At 46.6% G+C, this 20,310-nt stretch overlaps 1 long non-coding RNA gene across 1 annotated transcript; it reads left to right on the plus strand.

Annotated features, from left to right (window-relative positions):
• The first annotated feature begins 10,086 nt into the window (after positions 1 to 10,086).
• Positions 10,087 to 17,979, plus strand: LOC144106549 (uncharacterized). Its single transcript, XR_013309044.1, has 4 exons — positions 10,087 to 10,189; positions 12,653 to 12,679; positions 13,693 to 13,710; positions 17,962 to 17,979. It is a non-coding gene; the product is annotated as an uncharacterized LOC144106549 (long non-coding RNA).
• The last annotated feature ends 2,331 nt before the right edge of the window (positions 17,980 to 20,310 follow it).

The following is a 20,310-nucleotide window of genomic DNA, read 5'->3' on the forward strand; positions in this document are numbered from 1 at the left end:
TCGGGTTCGAACTCGGTAACTCCGGATCAGTAGCCGAGCGCCCTAACCACTGAGGCACTGCGGCGGGTACTACTAGAAACCACCCTCAGAAATGAAATAAACATTGCCGCGACTGGGTTTCGAACTCGCGGCGGCGCGAACAGATCAGCTTGGCTGACCACTGCACGAGACCACTATGGTGTCGCCGCAGGGGAACACGCCGCATGTTGTTTTTGTTGTTGCCTCGTGTTGTCGTTCCCTATGAAGCGATGGCACGTACCCACGGTGGGGGATTGGCTAGAGTTTGGTGCAGATCCAATCAGGAGAAGATTCATCCTGGTTTATCTCAAGCAGCTGATAAACATAAATAGACGAATCTGTGGAGACAACTAATTTTGAAAGATCTCGAGGAAATCGGAATGAAAATCGAGGAAACAAAGCGGTGAGCGTTGAAGTAAATAAAGTTTACAGCAATCATCAGAAATAACGTAATTTTGAGAGAAAAGTGACAGCAAGGAAAAGTTAACTCAAATATCTCCTGGTTTCGATAACATAGCTCTGAAGAAGCTCACATACCTGCTCAGGTGTATGGCCTTGACGGTTGCACCGAGTGAGAGGAGGACAGGAAGAGTAAACGGCAGCCCTAAGTAATTTCACAGAACCTCTTTTCCGTTGATTTGTACCGAGCAGGAAGCAGGGAAGTCGAGGGAGCCTGAATGATTCATATGATACTGCTCTCCTTCCGAAAGGCCCATCGTCTCGACGCCCAGCAAGGCACAACGCAAGCACCGTAGGGTGTGCTGAGTGTAGAGTTAGAAGACGTGCTCCTAGCGGTCAGAGTACTCTTGGAGGCGAAAGAGGTGAACGACTTCTGGGTTTTGTGGTCGGCAGGACGGTCGCGTTACAACTGGCAGCACCTAGTCATCTAAATCGCCTGCATGACGAACCACCTCGTAGGGTCCAAAGTAGCGTTTCAAAGCTGCTCGATAACACCGGGGGCGTCGAACTAGAGTCCACACCCACACTGGCTCACGGGGCAGCATAGCGTCGAGCATGGTGGTCACTTTCCGGCCATGCACAAGGAGAAACTGTGCAAATCCGGTGGTTTGCTGAATCACTGTGTTGTACGCAAGAGTAACGTATGGTTGCACTTCATCCCAGGGTTCGTACTCGATAGCCACATATATAGAGAGCATGTCAGCCTAAATCTTGTCAAGGCACTCGGAGAAACCGTTTCCTGGCGGGTGGTACGCGATAGTTTTGAAGGTACACGGTGTGGCTTAAGTCCAGATTCTCTAACACAAATTGGGACATGAATGCGGCAGCACGAATAATGATAAGGACCTCTGGACCACCGCGTCAGAGAACGATTCAGTCGACGAAGAACTTCTCCACATCCGCATCTGCTGAAGGGAAAGATCGCAGTTAGGCATAGAGCGTGAGGTATTCCGTCGCAACAGCGATCGCTCGGTTCCTTAACAACGACGTAGGCAGAAGACCGAGTAGATGCATACCGATTTGCTGGAACGGAGGGCACGGTGCCATAATGGCGTGGACAATTATCGCAGGCTTCAAGGGTGGAGTCTTCCGCCTTTATGTTGGCGGCAGGTACTCGTGTAAAGACGAACGGTCTTACAGCAGATAAATATTTGATTTCTCAGGTAGAAACTTTGCCTATTCTAGGTATTCTTGATAAGCGTATACACTAGAGTCTGGCACCCATGGATGAGAGCCACCCGTAAATAAGCACACGCTACGCTCAGTCTCCATCGCCGAATAGCAGTGCGCTCTGGCGGCGTTTGTGCTCATAAGTCCCAGCAGCCTTTGCGCTTTACCCGGGTAGTATACCAGGCAGAACTTCATCGTCTAACCCTAAGACAGAAGGACCCTCATGAAGCAATCAATCATGGTGCCATACCGCCTAACATATGTTGCCCGTCGTGGACAAAAACTGTGCTTAATGAGAGTGCTCAACGCATTTCTGATGTCTTGAGGTTGCCGCTAATCACCATACATAACAGACTGTGCGTGAAGCAAGAACAGAATACTTATTATAATTTCATGTTCTAAATCCCCACCTCCCAGCTTAAGCATATTCGTAATGGGAAAGTCCCCCATCAAGAAATAAATGCCCCGCCGGTCTCGCTACAGCGCGAGGAGGCGTCGGCTTAGAAGAAGAAAGAGCGGAAGACAAAAGCTGCCATGGCGAACCAAGCAGTGACACCGGAACCTACCAGCTCTCCCTACTCTGCGCACCGTAGTCCTCTCGGGACTCAGCAGCATTCTGACGACCAAGAACTCCAGTCGGCGACTGCTGTTTTTGAGCGGCGTGCTTGTGATCTCAGCCGTACTCTTCGTAGCCATCGCATCACTCGCCGTCTACGTCAGTAAACGCTGGAGCACACAACGCGGTTTCGTCGACGCTGAGGGTAATTCCTTCTGTTGCCCAGAGGACGCTGAGGATGTAGCTCGATTCGTGAACGCCACCATAAATCCTTGCCGGAATTTCTTCGCTCACGTGTGCACTGACGTCATCAAGCACGGCCTCTGGAGGCACCTCGAGAGACGGGAAGAACTTGCGAAGATCATGGTCACAGGGTTCTTCCCCAAGGTACTGCAGAAAGTCGATGCCACCGGGTTCATCATCGCTTACTACCAGTCATGCCTGAAGCCATACCGAACCGCGATATTTTCCTTTACTCCATAGCCACTAAGCTGGCGACGAACCACAGGGATCTTCTTATGAGACCTAACACCACAAGCGCTTTAATATACGCCGCAACAGCATCTGTGAAGTACAGGCTTCCCTCATTCCTTGATATCATTTACTACCCTTTGATACCTCGTATTTTCATGAAGGCAAAAGATCGATGCCGCAATGAGACCTTCTCTTGGCATCTTGCATCATTTTGTTTGAAAGCTTTGAAGGATAAGTTTGACGCCAAGATACCTCTGGAAGAACTATCAGGAATGCACGCAAAAATATGCAGAAAATTTGGGACTCTTAGCTACACGGAGACACAATACTCGGCCGCACGAGAAAGCGACGCCTTCGATCGCGATGTCTGGGATTTAAAAGACTTGAGAGCCGCTCTTGTTGCGATCGGCTTCTCTGCTGGAAAAGAACTGGAAATTCACGTTGCAGGCGGCAGCAAGATTAGAGCCATGCACGACTTGTTCTCCACAGCCGAATACAGTGGCACAGACGTCGTCAAGGGCGCGTACCTGCTCTGGCTCAGCGTTGCTAGCATCGCGGAACAGTTCTACACTGCCTACGATGGTTGTTGGCCGCAGGTGTTCCAAATCTGCAACGACAGCGTGGAGGCAATCAACGAAATCTGGGATCTCTTTACGGCGGAAATTCTGACGACGCCACAGAAAGACGAGCAGGCAATTGTGACATTCACCGCTGTGAAGGACGCTGTCTTCTGGGACTGTCCCCGCAGCTGGCTATTCGAAGCTGAAGACGCTGCGAGGCTGGAGAGCCATTTTAAGGAATTCGCTCTTCTGACTCCCACAGCGTCGAGTACAATGCCAGTTGCGCTTCCAAAGCCAACGCCCGACTTCGCTGAAAACCTGTTGCGAGGCCGAGCGTTTAACTTTGATGCCTTTAGGGCGCGTCTCTGGGGCCTGCACGCTGCACAAGTGTTTGACACCGGTATCAATCCTGTCGTCGGTGGCCGATACTTCCTGCTGCCGGCCTTCTTCTACGATGTCATTCGTCCCAGCTCACCTGCCTCGCAGTTGGCCAACATGGCTGCCCTAGGCTGGCTTGTGGCGGAAAGCATGTGGTCTGTGGTACTCTACGGCATCCCGTGGAATTCCAAAACTGAAGCCAACCTCCAGAAGCTACGAGCTTGTTTCGTTAGGACCTACTTGGACAGTGATAGGAATACCACGTTGACGAACGTCACGATGGCCGCCTCCCTTGGCTTGTCCTCACTTCTGAGTGCTTTTCACCGTCCCGATTGGAACGTTACTCGAATGGCGTTCAGCGCACTTGAGATGTCACACGGGCATCTTTTTTACTCTCTCGCAACCCACCTGCGTTGCCCGACAGCAGAGTATCAAGAATTTGTGAGCTATGTAAACGTGCCACTGATGTACGTTAATGATTTTGCAAACGTGTTCCATTGTTCACCGGAGTCAACCATGGCAAAGCCTGAGCTTTGCTCTATTCGTGCAAAGTTAACGTAATGATGGATACGTATCCCTATGTGCGTTTTTGCGGTACTGTGGTTAAGTTATGTTTGCGGACTTAACGCGCGAAGCCTGTGAGACCTATTGCGCTCTTTTAATTTAACGTTGTTCAGCTCATTTGTTAACTTGATGCGTTCTTTTTTTCATCTTGGTCCAGTGGTTATTGCGATTTTGGTTGTCATTTAAATAATCTGCTCAGCTCCTTCCTGTTGTGGCTTGTATTAAGACAGAACACTTCTGTGTGAAGACATGGAGATATTGTAGGTCTCTATTACTGGCACCAAGCAGCACGCTTTGAGTTTACTTATAATTTTAATTTATGACTAAAGAGCTTGGGTCAGAAAAGAAGCTAATGCAACCTTGAACGCTTAGCGGAAGGCATGGCGTGCTAAGTTTTCGCGGGCGAAAAATTGTTACTTTTAATCTGCCCCTCCCGGAGGACGACTACACTTAGGTCGGACAATCTGATGTACTGTTTATACTTTAATTTCTTGAGTCTGCGTCACCTGGATTAGGTGGCGTCAGAGCTGGTATGCTGAAAATTCTTGCGCAGGACTACTGGAGACATCTGTGCCCATTATCGACATTTCCTTGGAATAGAAACTTTTCCAAATGAATCACACATAACAAAACTTGCCTTGCTGGTGAAAGAACCCCGCAAAAGTTGTCACACATTGTTCGTTTCATGACTGCAACATCATAATTATTGGGAAAGCACTGCATGCAGCCACCTCACGAATAATGTTAGGGCAGGGAATGCCTTATGTGATGGACGTACTGGCTTCCGGCTGGTTTTGGTCTAATTTTTCTGTCCCAGCAGAGTAGAGTTACAGTTGCTGAGCCAGATAAAAAAAGCGTAAGCACTGGCCATATGTGTTCCTGGTGTTCTTTTCAAACTAGGCGATGCAACTCACCTTTTTTCTACATTTTCTGGGATACTGAAGACTGAGGTAATTCTAGACACGTATCATTTTCTTTATATATGGAAATATAGAGTGTGCAAGCTCCAAAATATTGGTCCGATCACTGGTGCTATTTAAATATCGGTTCATGATATACCACTTATTTTTAATTTTTTTATTCATAGTACTTCTAAAGGCCCTCGTGCGAGGGTGTTATATAGGGGGGGGGCGGGTTACAAGCATAAGAATATGGCACAGGCACTCGAAATAAAACAAATGATACATGTAATGACGAAGTACGAAATAAAGCAAGTATAGTACACAAACAAGGCAACGCAAAAAAAAATACTCAGGAATACTGTAATGCACATAATACAACAAAAAATACAAAATATGTTGGTCCATGGTTTTCTTTAATGATTGCTGCTAGGATTGTAAGTTAACCACAGTAGCTATGTGTGATGGCCGGTTATTACAGTCTATTATGGTCCGAGGAATTAATGATTTCGCGTAAAGCGATGAACTGCACGTTATGTGTTTTATTTTGTTTTCGTTGTCACGGCGAGGAAAGACTGCAGGGGGTGGCAAAAAGAAGTAATGATGGAGGGTGCGATTATGGTATGATTTGTGAAGTAAGGTTAGGCGAGAGAAATGGCGTCGACATGATAGTGTTTCCAATACGGCGCGTTGTTTTAATGCTGTGACACTGGTGAAGCTTGAATCACCTGCAAGTATGGAGCGAACAGCACGGTTTTGCAGGGATTCAATGTTGTTTATGACGTACGCTTGTTGAGAATTCCATATGACAGAAGCGTACTCAAGTATCGGGTGGATTAGTGCGATAGTTTTTTTTTTAAGTTCGCGGTTTGTTCGGGATTTCAGGGTATGCGTGTACGCTCAAGACGCTCCATTTTTTGGGTGCTAGAGACGTTCAGGCGCAATGCCAAATTTTTAAGTGCACTTCAATGGTCTTGAAGTGTACCTGATCAGCATAAATTAAGTCCTAAACGTGACCAAACTGCCGTTGCTGCTTTTCTTGGTCCCCCAAATTTTACACCTAAATAACATACCGCCTTAACCAATCCGACTGTTGCGTCGGGTGTCGATAACCACGTGGGTGTGATATAAGACCTCATCTAGGATAGGTGGCCTCATATCAGGAGTATCGTGTCCAAAATATTGGGATAAAAATTTTGAAAATTGTAAAATTGTAAAGCACTGTTATGGAAATATTGTAGGTAGTGGCCCATGCTTAACATGTGTACCACATTATTTTTTGTTTTTCCAGCGCTCGCATCGAACAGTTAAGACTGCCACAGAAAACGAACGGGGAACGCTTTTGACGATATCATAAACGATAATAACGGGAGATGTTCGGATATATTGATTTGTATTGTGATATATCTTACAGTATATGAAAAAAAAATTTCCTTCGTAAACTCTGTCCCGCTCAAGAACGCTATTGTCCGGAATTGTCTAGTATAGCACCCTTTAGGAGTATTACGATGATTAGCAACAGAAAATAAAGGATGTGTGCGCACTGACAGGCTAGATAGCTGAGACACGTATTAGAAATTAGTTGTTTTGTTTAAGCGTGTTCTAAAGAACGGGGTCTGGTGGCCCAACAGAGGTCAAGGAACATTAGACAAAGGCAAAAATGAGATGTTCGCGCAAATATACAACCAGGCCAATGCAATTACCAATATGAATAACATGGTTAAAGCAGGTGAAAAACTTTGCACAGCTTTCCACAGGAGCGAAAAAATCGGAATGGTAAGATGAAGCCAGTGGTGTGGAGACGTCCAAAGGCGGTAGGTGGGGATCAGGTTACTGCAGGTATGGTGACGGACGATGGGGAGATTGTAGAGGAAGGACATTCCACTCAGTATACCAAGCTTCTTTTGAACTCGAACCTGGTCGAAATTTAGAATGCATGCTGACATTATCACAATCGGCGAGAAAGGGGACAACAAGCACATAAAAATTATAGACCAGTCAACTTACTTTCGGCTGCGCACACGGTGTTTGTAGAGGTAATCGCTAAGTGTTTTCAAGTGACCATAGGCTTCAACCATCCAAAGGGCCAGATTGGCTTTCATAAAGGCTACAGGGCAATAGGCCGTATTTACACCATCGATCAGATGATAGCGATATGCGCAGAATGTAATACCCCCCCCCCCCCCCCCTATATAGCCTTCATATATTAAGAGGAAGCATTTGAATGAAGCCAAACCTAAGCAGTCATGTAGACATTACGGAAAAAGGGTACAGCAGAGGCGCATCTGAAAGTACAGGAAAAGATTTACAGCGGCTGCACAGCCGTCATATTGCCACAGAGTTAAAGTGGTACAATTTTCATTACAAAGGAAATCAGGCAGAGAAACAAATCCCACAGTACTATTCAGCGCGTATTCAGAAGACGTATTGAGAAATCTGATTGGTAAGAATAAGGATAAAAGCGGATAATACGTAATAGGTGATTCGTTGTTGCCATCGCCAGCATGATTCAGTACTAGGACGGGCAAAGCAGAACAGTGGTTCTGAAATTTAATATCTAAAAGACTAAACTGGTGATGAACATTCTGGGAAACCAACAGCAGTTAACGACAGCCAAAGAAGCGCTCTAAGTGGTTCGCAAATATGGACCCAGTACTTAGGGCAGGTAGTGGATACAGGTGAGGACCAAGAGGATAAGGATGAGGTGGCCTGAATTTGGCGATACTCTGAGGTGTTACAATCTGCGTTCACCTGCATTCCTCGAAGAGAAAGTATATGACAGCTGCATCTGATGACAGCTGCCTCTGAGGTGGTTGACAGTTCCACTGCCGACTCAATTTATGGTTGGCTCAAGCTGCGACTTGCAGTTTCATGGTAGACTTTAATTCCGCTGATTCTAACATGTCAGCCATGCACCTGTGTGGCAATTAAGGGGCCATAATCTGCGCAAGAAATCGCACCACTTGGGTAAGGCAGTGCGTCGCTTTCCACAAACCTTCCATTATGTGCGGCCTGAAACGGAGGGTCTGCTAGGCTATTTGCCTGCCGCCTCCCGTTAAGAGAAGACAAGCGTAGCAGAGGGCGCTGCAGAAAGTTAATTGGGCAGATGAGAAAAATTTGCAGGTATAGGGTGGGCGCAGCTGGCAAAGGACAGGGTTAACTGGAGAGACAGGGGAGAGGCCTTTGCTCTCTAGTTGGCGTAGTCAGGCTGATGATGATGATGACGACGATGTTGCGAAATGTGCGGGCAATGCAAGCGCTACACATCGAAGTCTGATGGTGGGCTTCTAATAAACGTTGGTTTGCTTTCTTTTCAGCGTTACCCTCACTTCAAAAACGATAAATAAAATAGTTTTATTCTTTCCTGCCCTCTACAGTTAACCCTCAATTCACTGTTCATTGAACAGCTGTAAAAGATGAGCGCTCAGCATGCGAGTCATTCTAATGCAACGTTCTTGCTTGCGCGGTTTAATAATAATAATAATAATAATAATTGGTTTTGGGGGAAAGGAAATGACGCAGTATCTGTCTTACATATCGGCGGACACCTGAACCGCGCCGTAAGGGAATGGGATAAAGGAGGGAGTGAAAGAAGAAAGGAAGAAAGAGGTGCCGTAGTGGAGGGCTTCAGAATAATTTCGACCACCTGGGGATCTTTAACGTGCACTGACATCGCACAGCACACGGGCGCCTTAGCGTTTTTCCTCCGTAAAAACGCAGCCACCGCGGTCGGGTTCGAACCCGGGAACTCCGGATCAGTAGTCGAGCGCCCTAACCACTGAGCCGCCGCGGCGGGTCTTGCGCGATTTATTGTTGTTATTTCGGTGTTCACGCGCTCAGCAGTGCGCATTTCCTGGGTGGCAGTGAGCGGCCGGTTTTTCAGTAAGACTCCTTGTGGGTGTCGTTGAATTCGTTACTTGTGGCGGTCAAGTTAAAACGGAGAAATTTATTTACATAGAATAGGTAAGAATTTGGCGTGAGCGATGATTCTTCGGCCTGCTATTCTGCACTATGCAAGGGTAGGAGGGGAAGAAAGAGGATTGGGATATCTGGCAAAGCATACGAAAGAAAGGTGGAAAAAATGAAAGTTCGGGCTATTCTGCACTATGCAAGGGTAAGAGGGGAAGAAAGAGGATTGGGGTAACTGGCGAAGCAGACGAAAGAAATGTGGAAAAAAATGAAATGTCGGGCATGCTGCATGAGCCGCATCATTGTAGAATGGCACCAAAAGAAGAAGACGACCGAAAAGAGCATCACGACCCGAGCCGAGAAGAAGAGGAAGAGTGAGCTGTAGATGTGCTAATTGTTTTAAAGTTCTACGAGCTCTTCTTTTTTCACCAAAACGCTGTCTGTTATTTAACTGTCAATATTGTTTTGTTTTTTGTATTCATTGATTTTTCAAAATTCACGATTGGTGCTACAATTTTGTCGTCTTCCATGGAAACTTCTTTGTTTATTCAACTACACCTTGGCCAATCCCCCCGCGTGGGTATGTGCCATATACCTGGGCTGAAGAAAAAGAAGAAGACAGCCACGACTGTTCTCCGAGGACACAACGGTAACGACCGCTATGGGCGGTGAGTAAGGCCAGCAGATTCACCTTTGTTGTCTCGTGTGGAGAAATTGGCTAGTTACGGGTGACGGCGAATACCTCCGTCCTCACTACCTTCACAAGGTGGCTTAAGATTTGCCGCTGCCTTAAGCGAATAGAAGTTCTCTGCTTAGTCTTAGCTGAAGCCTTTCGGCAAAGACTCCTTGCGGTTGTCGTTGAATTGGTCACGTGTGGCTGTTAAGTTAAAATGTAGAAATTTGTTTACAAGGAATAGGTAAGAATTTGTGCGTGAGCGATGATTCTTCGACATGCTATTCTGCACTATGTAAGGGTAAGATGGAAGAGACAGGATTGGGATAACTGGCGAAGCAGACGAAAGAAAGGTGGAAAAAATGAAAGGTCGGGCAGGCTGCATGAGCCACACTATTGTAGAATGGCACCAAAAGAAGAAGACGACCGAAAAAAGCGTCACTACCCGAGCCGAGAAGAAGAGGAAGAGTAAGCTGAAGACAGCCACGACTGTTCTCCGAGGGCACAACGTTAACGACCGCCATGGGCGGTGAGTAAGGCCAGCAGATTCACCTTTGTTGTCTCGTGTGGAGAAATTGGCTAGTTACGGGTGACGGCGAATACCTCCGTCCTCACTCCCTTGACAAGGTGGCTTAAGATTTTCCGCTGCCTTAAGCAAATAGGCCTTCTCTGCTTAGTCTTAGCTGAAGCCTTTAAGCAAAGGTTTTGGATGAACAGTGGAGTTCTTGCTAAAGTACTACGCTTGAAAAAGGCTCCCGCGCACTTCGTTTCTTGCAGTGCTGATGGAGGGGATTTGAGAGGTGCTTTTTTCGTGACCAAAGTGCGTGAGGATGACCTTTGCAAGTGCCGCTTTACGCCGCTATTACTGAGAATGTAATAATAAAAAAATTAAGTGCTCTGGCCAAGACGCGAACGCATGAATCTTAGGAGGATTTAATCAATGCTTACCTGAAATTAGCGCATTTTAAAATTGTACATGATACAGATGATATCTTCATTTCTTAGCACGAATGCGGTCCATACTTATCTTCTTTGCCAGAAGCCTCGAAGAGAGGTTTGCAAAGGTTCCTTAACGTTGATGATGGTGATGATGATGCATTTTTATGGCCCAAGGGCTTTGCGGTCTAAAGAGCGCCATGGTACAAAGTTTTTTCTACTCAAGACAGACTCTAAAACTGATTTTCGAATCATATAACCCAAATGAAGCCGAGCATCAGGCCAGGGGAATGCTTGTACACATTGTATCACCGGTGGTTACCCGGGGTTACTGGGGATCGAACCCTAGCTACCCCGCGTGCGATGCGGTTGCTCAAACGAGTAAGCCACAAACTATTTGCACAAAAAAAAATGTGTGCAGGTTGTGCGCGTGGTTAGTTCTGCTCCATCATGAATTAACCACGCGCACAACCTGTACACATTTCTGTTTGTGTAAATAGTTTGTGTATATTACATCTGCCTCTATCCTCTCTCTATGTCCCCTCACCTCTTTCACTTCATTTTTGCATCCTGCCTGCTATCATTTACTTCCGCTGCCCCAAATCAGGTGGTTCAGTATCGATGGCAGATGCCGGGCTAGCAATAAGCTTTTCCTTCCTTTTTATTATTATCTTAATAAAACCACAACTACTACTACTACTACCGCGTCAATCTCGTTAACGTTACTGAGGTAGTTAAATTGCTGCTTAAATGCCCTGCCTATTGTGTTTGGTTGGGACAGCATAACCGTGCTATCCCGGAGGCACACCCATCGTGTAATGCTTTCCCAGAGACCCCTTTGTGACCAAGGTTTGAGCTCCCTCGCGCTTGCTATATGCAGGCTGGGAACATTTATTGCTAGATGCGCACCTCTCATTTGCGTTCAGTGAAGCAGTCTTGCACCCGCCTTCCTCAAAGGGCAAAGTTTTTAGCGATTGTTCGCTGGTTATTTCAAATGCACAGACGTGAAACTAAATGGGATTACCCGAGTCGAACTGTTACCTTGTGTTTGGAGCTCTTTGTTCGGAGATGTCCTACGTCAAATAGAGGCAATGAAACCGACAGACATCGACGTTTACTGGGAATTGCGTTGATATATACCGGCTTTTTCAGCGAACACTTTCAAAAATTTTCCAAAATAGCTTTTTGGGGTAAAAATACGGCTTTTGCCGCAAGTATTACCAGTGTTGGCGGTTGACATCGCACAGTACACAGGCCTCTAGCATTTCGCCTCCATCGAAATGCGGCAGCCGCGGCCGGGGTGGAACACGTATCGTCCGGGTCGGCAGCCGAGCGCCATAACCACTGATCGACCGCAGCTGCCTTTTTTACGGTACGGTAAGGGCGTACGGAAGAGAAAGAAAAATTGGCAGTGGCTTAACTTGGCTAACCCTGGAAGTCAGGGAAAAGTAAGGACGCTTGCTAACTGTCTGAGGCTCGTCCGTGGCAGCTCCGCTACACGGTCGCGACAGCCGTTCTATATACGTATACCAAAACGACCACGTGGCTATGACGTGATATCATATGGTCTTAGCACACCCCCGTCGGATGTCATCACGCGGCTTCACACCACCCCATCGGATGTTCTTAAGGTCAAAGGTCAACGCAAAGGTCACCCGACGTCAATGGTCACAGGTAACTAAAGGTCACGGGTCAAGGCAGGGGTCAAGGGTTGGACACTATAACTGCACCACATATCGTCGTACATTGCTAACGTGGTTTGGCTAGAGGTCGTTCAAGGTCATTCTCTGGCGTACGCGACGACTGCTTTACTTAGAGTAGTGAAGCTGTTCGCTTCACTTACCCTGCATACAATATACAGCGTTCTTGAATATTAACCAGCTCCGCTCTGCGTCTCGTTGAAGTCGAAAACGCTCGTGACTGCTCATACCGTTATCTCCCTTCCGCCTCTTCTCTAGCGTTTGAGCAGTTTCATGTGGTCACTGTCTCGATGAAGTGTTTTCTTGAAATCTTCTCGAATATCGCGCCTCAAAACATTCATGTGCGTTGTTTACAGACCTTGAGGGCACCTCCTTTATTGAAGGTAAGCATAGTTTTCTCCGGAAACATATCCATTTGATATCAACGCAGACGAGTCCAGTCTCGCAAAGGGAAATAGGATAGAAGGTAGTTCTTCTCCAGTCCTGGTTTTTACCTTTCTTTCATTTTGTACATTTCGCGATACGGGGATAACCGAAATAAAATCAGCAACTTTCACTGAAGTGATTTAAGACAGAGGCAGTGAAGCGTACTAGCTAGGCTCATGTTCGATCGGGCTCTCCAGCACGCAAGCACATGACTAGTAGTATAAAACTAAGAAAAATGTCAGAAATCATTACGCTCGTTGTATCTAAAGCGCGAAACATTTGTCATGATACGTCGTAACTCACTATGAAAACAACGACGCAATGAGAGCATTTCGTGGTGTTGTTCGTGTACACTCGTGAGATCAGACGTATACCTCAGTGTATTGCACAGGCTGCAAGGCACTCCGTACAGGTCTTGCAAGAATTAAGAGGCTTGCAAATTAGGCATCTACTACGGCGGTAGCTGGTTGTTCTGGCACACGCCGATGCCTAACTTCACGCATATGTTCGAGCCTCCTCTCGCACTTCCTCCTGCTTTGCTACGTTACTTTATGGTTGCACGTCTCGTGTTGAGTGTCCTTATTCTAGAGAGACCCCATCATTGGGGGACTGTGTGACAATGCTGACTTCAGCCGAATGAGTCGACGCATGCTTGGCATGACTTGGCGAGAGTGTTAGCGACACGCGACTGCTGAAGCGAAGGGCGCCTAGTAGTAATGAATATTTTTATACTGCAACCCCGCTTTTGGGGCACGAAGGCATTTCGGTGGCATTGCTTCAATATGACACTTTGCTTGCTGTTCTATCTGCTTTAGCTGAGTTGATAACTTGCCCCAGTAACAAATATTTGGGTTAAAAATTACGTCACGGGAATTTTTTAATTTTCGTCGTTGTCTAGTGCTATCTGCAACTTGAGAAGACAGAAGACGCGACTTCAGCAAAAACTTGTTTTTTTTTATTTTTTAAACAGTCAGTTCGTTCGAGCAATGTAAGTACATGCGGAAGCATTCTCTTCTTGTGCGGTCTTTGTTGTGAGCTAATGAGTTGCATTAGTCTTAAGGAAAGGTGGATTTCGCGTGCCTTTCAAGCGTGCACAATATTGGGAACGTCTTCTAGCGCACCCACACATTCTTTCCTTGTTCGGTGGTCAAGTGGTAGGTCCTTTGATTACTTTTTTTTTCTGGAACGACGAGATTTCCGGAGACTTTCCTGTAACAGTCGCGGGCGTACACGCTTCCTGTTTTAGTATTATCACGCGAGCGTCGATCGTTCGCTTTAATATCGCCATATGACAGAGCCAATCGGCCAACTCGGCTAGAGTGGCTGCATGCGCACGAAGCAAAGGACTGGCCGACCATCGACTACTAGGCTGTTCATAAAGCTACACGCAGACCCCAGTTGCTTCCTTCGCCTATTGCAGGGTTTGGAATATCTGCCGCCCAAATCCCGTTATCGGCGGAGGTATTCAGTTGCGTTCATTTTTAGGTTAGATTACGATCTTCGCGTTTCTATCTCCGGCTCATCAAAAACGCGCCCCAAAAACAGATCTGCAAACAGAATGTAGATTTATCTCCTCGCGATCCACTACCGTGGTCCACTTCCACGGTAACCGAGCTGAGCCTGCTCAGTGGAAAGTGTGCCCCTCTGGGACCATCTGCGCATGCGTCGCTGGAACTACGAGTAACCTGCTCACGTTAGCGGATCGCGGATCGCGCTATGCTAAGCCTCTCTAAAATACCAGCAACGCCATATGTTGATCGTTAACAACGCTAGAGATGCTGAGCGTGCTGCTAGCAGGTAACTAAACTATACGTTGCTTGACCAGAACATGCCAGCCAACGCGATAGGCTAAGGAAAGAATCGAGGTCTGCGCCCAATTTAAGGAATATCCGGGGAGATGATGATGGCCAAGTCCTGTGCTTGGTATGCATGCGGCAATTCTCGCCGGGTTTGCCGATTCACTCCGTCAGATGGCGCTGGCGAAGCGAAAGGTCGACGCTCGCGTGCTGCTACTAAAGAATTGAAAGGATGCACAGCCTTAGTAAAAAGTCCTTAGGCCACAGCGTCAAGCTGCAGCAAAATGAATGTTCCTAGAATACCCCGTGTAGCGGATCATTCAAAACGAGCAGGAAGCTTCTCTACCGCAAGAAGAAACCTTCTGCTAGCATTTCAAGGTCACTCGGTCTTTACTGGTGCCGTAATGGTTCTGTTATTCGGCTGAAGGGAAAAACCTTTGGCCTGAAGACTTTTGACCAAGATCGTACCTCCGTACTACATTGAGGTTAAACAAACTGCAGCGCGCACTCTAAACGCGATTATGCCTATATGTGAGTAAAACTGGAATTAGAGCACTCTATTTCATAAAAAAGAGTTCACTATAGGGCTGCTCACTCTCTTTTTACTCCTTTCTGTTTGGAGTGCAGCGGGAGACGAAAGACAAAACAGTCACAGAGACAAACCGCACGAGAGATTCGTCTCTGTCTGTGTCTTTCGTCTCCTGCTGCACTGCAGTTTCTTTATCAAGCATGCACTAAAAAACCCAACTAGCCACGAGGCTATAATCTCTAGTGAGGGAGTAATTACTCTTTGGCATCCACGCGAACGCAGCCATACGGCTACAGAGGTAAGCTATACAGCTTTCTCTGAAACTTCGCAGAGAAAGAAAAATTCGTCCTGGTCCGGGGTTCGAGCCCGGGACCACCGCTTCACCGGAGAAGTCGCTCTGCCAGCCGAGTTAACCGGGACGGCAAGGTCATGGTAGGGTGGGAGCGAATTTATCAATAACTCGTGGTGGATGCCAATGAGTAATTACTCTCTTTTTACAAATTTACTCCACCTTGGGGGATCCCCCTTAACATTTGACCAACACTATTCCGACTTCGAGTTCTTGATCAATTCCCTCTCGCCCTACCATAAGCTTGCCGTCCCGGTTAACTCGGCTGGCAGAGCGACTGCTTTGGTGAAGCGGTGGTCCCGGGTTCTAAACCGGGATCAGGACAAATTTTTCATCAACTGCGAGGTTTCCGAGAAAGCTGCATACCTTTCCTCTGTAGCCGCATGGCTGCGTTCGGCGGGATGTCAATGAGTAATTACTCCCTTATTACAAATTTACTCCACCTTGGGGGATCCCCCTATACATTTGAACAAACATTTTGTACCGCTTAGCCGAAAATTCGTGCAATCGAAAGATAGCTCGCAGCGGCAAGTAGGCAGATATGCACGCGTTAAATTCTCCTTGTTCCTATCTTTTCGTTTAAAGAAACTCGAGTTTTAGCTCGCTGGCCTATCTACACCCGCTCGTCTGTCCTCCCCAACAGTTGGTAGCTGCTGGTAAACGCCAGATTGGGTTGAATTTGCGAAATCATCATACGAAACATATTCATCGCATTAATCACTGCACTCAACTGTGTGCGATTGAACATTAATGCGAGAAAATAAATGTTAGAAATGTAATGTTCTGAATTATCATCTTCCTACCTGAGGACCTCTCATGGTCGGTTTAATAAATTAGCAAGAATTCACGCAAAGATCATGCTTGCTGCTAGTTAGTACATTCTAAGGCTTGAAATCCTTGGAGCGCGACATCAACGCGCAAGACGCAGAGAAACGCTGGCATTGAACTAGACGAGCCGAACAATATGACCCTGCACATGTGTGCAAAGAAAATCGGTGCTCGCTAAATTTTAACCACAGCAAAATTTTTCGAAGACGGCAAAAAAGAAATTCGGAATGAGAGACTGTTGAAGCTTATCAGAGAAGCCGGGTCGAAATGTGCAAGCGTGCCGTGTACTGCCTCTTCCCATAAAGGACATGTTACTCTTTTGACAGGTTATCGGCGATGGGGGCGCTCAGTTTTTTACCCTTTATTTATCTCTCTTCCTCTTCTTCTCACCGTGTATGCATGCCCAACTGCCGCGTATTAAAGGGCTGGTTAGTGAGTGTTCGTGCATATCTTGCATGATCCAGTCGCTCCAAGTAATTCAAGCCTTACGTGCTGTTTTTTTTTGTTCTCTACCTTTCTCTCGCCTTAAGCGGCACACGATGTCAAAGATGGCACTGATATTATAATTATTTCCTGCGCAAAACTTCTCATATCTCATCCCAGCTGGCGCCCGTCAAAGCTCGTCTCAGGCAGCACGCTCTCATCACTGGAGAATGAATTAGAGGTGCATAAATCCTTGCAATGACCAATTGCGCGCATCGACAGTTTCTTTGGGACAGTTGTTCCGGGGTGGTGCAGGTTACTCATGTGAACTGTAATTGTTCTGCCTAAACGCGACAAAGTGACAAATGCGTGCTTCGCCCTTCTGGGAAACAAGGCATTTCCGCTAGTCTATTACGCCGATCTAGACGTTTTTTTTTCCCCACAAAAGCGCACTGACCCTACTCTCGAGGCGCATATAGATGCAAGTCTATGTGTATTAATAATGCGGCCTGCGTTTTTAATCGTCCGTGCTTAGTAAAGCACAACACGTTTTCAATATACTGGACAAAGCAGTATGAACTTAATTAGTGCACATTTACGTGCACTTTATGAAAAGAATTCTCACTCAATTTAGTTTCGCATTCGTTCAGCCCTGTAATCCTTTTTTATTTTTATTTCAAAAGCACTCTCCTTGAGTAGCCTCACAACCGTAGGTGAGCATGTAAGTTGTCCAAGAAGACTCCCTTGCCAGTGACAAGAACTACAGCTGACACTGTTCTAATGGTGCACAATAAATATTATCTTTCAGGCTGCATTACTGGTATACCATTTATTGAAAGAAAATGGCTGCGGTTCAACACGCTGAACCTAGTAGACGAGCGAAAGCAAAGCCGCCTGTATTTACAGCGAAGAACGGTGCAACGTCATTGCTACGTAATCTCATGACGTCACATCAGACGATGCTAATCTCAGCTCTCAAGGTCAAGGTCCAAGGTCAAGTGACCACTGGTCATCGTTTACGTAGATGCTGGTCATTAGCTATGACTATACCATACAGGCATTTCATGGCTATGCGCAGCAAGACACATAGTCATACACTGCTTGTCTTGGGGATATGTGCTTGGTTTGACCTTGGTCGAACATCAAGGTCAATCGCGCAAAGCCAGACGAAACTTTAAGTTGTATCTTGCGTAGTAGAGGTTGCTCTCTAAAACAGCTTTTCGTTTTGGTCATAGAATTGTTCAGTGTACCATGTACGAAAATAGGAACCTTTCTGTCCGTGACAGCTAATAACTTTTATCGCTTTCCGTACAGCGGGCATCTCCGACTCAAGTGAGTATACACAATAGCCACTTTTACTTTCTCTCGGGGTTTTTATTCCTTTTCCTTTCCCGACTCGGTGGTTTCATTCGCGGAAAAGGACCGAAATAATCGAAGACACTCCTGCTGTGGTGAGATATTATGAGCAGATACATGAATCTCCCTCAGTGCTTTATTAAAGCACATCCCTAGGGCCTTACAAACAGGATGTCGATGTTGTCCTCTTGGCCTTTCACAGTTTTCCTGAGTAGTTTGGAAACATGTCTTCCTTGTAAAGTAGTATTCGTTCAGTTTACGATTTACGGAGCTTTGTCCATTAACGGGGTTTTCATAGACAAAATGCGTACCTTCGTGACTGCACCCGAACACAAGTAATGTATCGCATTTTGTTGATACAGAACGCAAGAAACAGCACACAGGACGGACAAAACACACACCGATACGGAGCTATTTCAGATGCAGCTTTATTGCCCTTGCCTCGCCTAAAATGTATACAAGCTGCTATAAGAAAAGATAAAGAGGAAATTTTAACACAAAAGGCATAGCTATAGGTAATCAATACGTGGGCCTAGCGATGGCGCATGATGGGCCAAATATGTGAGCTCTTTTTTCGTCACTGATAGCGATGGCCCACTCACACAATGTTCATCTGCCTTTTGATCAGAAATACTGAGGTATATCCCTAGTGGCTTCTTCGTGGCGCTTAGCAATGACGCACGCGTCGGAAAACTCTGACGTGTGTAATGCATGCACTCCCTATACCGGGCAACAGGCCGACTTTTGAGGCAGTTTTTGCACATTGGCCGGGCAATCTTTTCCGCACTATGGCAGTACATAGTACTCAACTGCTCTGTACAAGCTACAAAGGGATCGCGGTGCTTTACGGTGCATTGAAATTGTTTTGCAGACTACGTCGTTGGCTTGAATTTATTTCTATAAACATACTTCGTATAGAAATATATAAAAGCAGTTTCGACTCTATGACCTTCATTCTTTTTTTCCCCTCACATTAGCAACACGCCGGTAAGTATAATGGTGAGATCAAAATCACTGGCGCACTGATAATTTTAAGAGCGGAAGCTCTTACTTTCCGAGCCGCAACTTTGAAGGTCACTGGCGTCGCGCTGTCACCTCTAAACCGGAGGTGTGGCATGACGTCATACCACGTGACTCTCCGCAGCTGCGCCGCTCCGACCGCTGGCGCAGCGGGTCTCGCCGCTCCGCAGACCACGTGACTCCTCCTCTCCTAACCACGTGACTAGCTTGACCTGTATATCGCGCGCCCTCAGTAGTCGCTCCGTCGCGTTTCGAGAGAGCTTCCGCTCGTCTCACTCTCGTCTCAATAGGTATAACGGAGTTAAACCACGGCTATTCTTTCTTCGATGGCGGCTGGCATATCCAGCATGCACTGGAGACGGATAGAGCCGGGGAAAACCACAGAAAGGTGCATATGCCACCAGGGACCCCGGAACAGGGGCGGGGGGGGGGGGGAAGGGAGGCGGTCGCCCCCCTCCAACATTTTTCCAGAGGGGGCAGCGCCCTCCCCCTCTTGGTGCAAATCACTGTGAGGCTTAGCTACTTGGCTTTGTAGCTGGTTGTAAAGCATTTCGTATATGAGTAACCTAAACCAGTCATGCCCCAACAGAATGCGGCTATTGGACCCGAGTACATGATGATTAGCAGAATATAAACAAACTATGCACAAACTTTTTAATGCAATTGGTCACTTCTCGTGCGTAAAGCTTCCCATCTTTAAAGCTTCCGATTTCAATACGTTTTATTTTGCCGTGAATCTTTGCACGGTTTGTTCGTTCGCACTCAAAACCACCGGCACGTGGCTTTATCACTTTGCTTTGTAATGCGAGATGCTACCAGACTTATCTTCAATGATCGTGGCTACGTGCAAATGCTTCCACATATTTCCAGATTGTTGTAGTTGCTTTTGGTTCTTTATAACGAAAGTTCCTTGCCACCTTTAAATTGAGCTCGGCCAAGAACTGCTCGCATTCAGTTCGATGACCGCTGAGCAGGCTTGTGGCTATCGCCGCCGCCGAGTCATTCAGCTCTTAGTGGGCGTGAGTAAGCCCCTTAAACAGTTTCTTTTAGAAGCCTTTTCATTGTCTACCTAACTGCTAGTTTACATCGACCTTTGAACATAAAACTTGAACCTAAAATTGAATATAATATTGATTACGTATATGAGGATTAAATAAATAAAAAACAAAATAGGCTTGATGTCTTGCCCCCCTCCTCCCCCTCAAAATATGCCTCCCATATAGATCGATTAGGGGGTGACCATTTTTACTGTTCCATGCTTGAGCCTCACTTTGACCTTTACGCACC

This window comes from Amblyomma americanum, chromosome 10 (assembly GCF_052857255.1).
Source record: "Amblyomma americanum isolate KBUSLIRL-KWMA chromosome 10, ASM5285725v1, whole genome shotgun sequence".
NCBI classification, from domain to species: domain Eukaryota; kingdom Metazoa; phylum Arthropoda; class Arachnida; order Ixodida; family Ixodidae; genus Amblyomma; species Amblyomma americanum.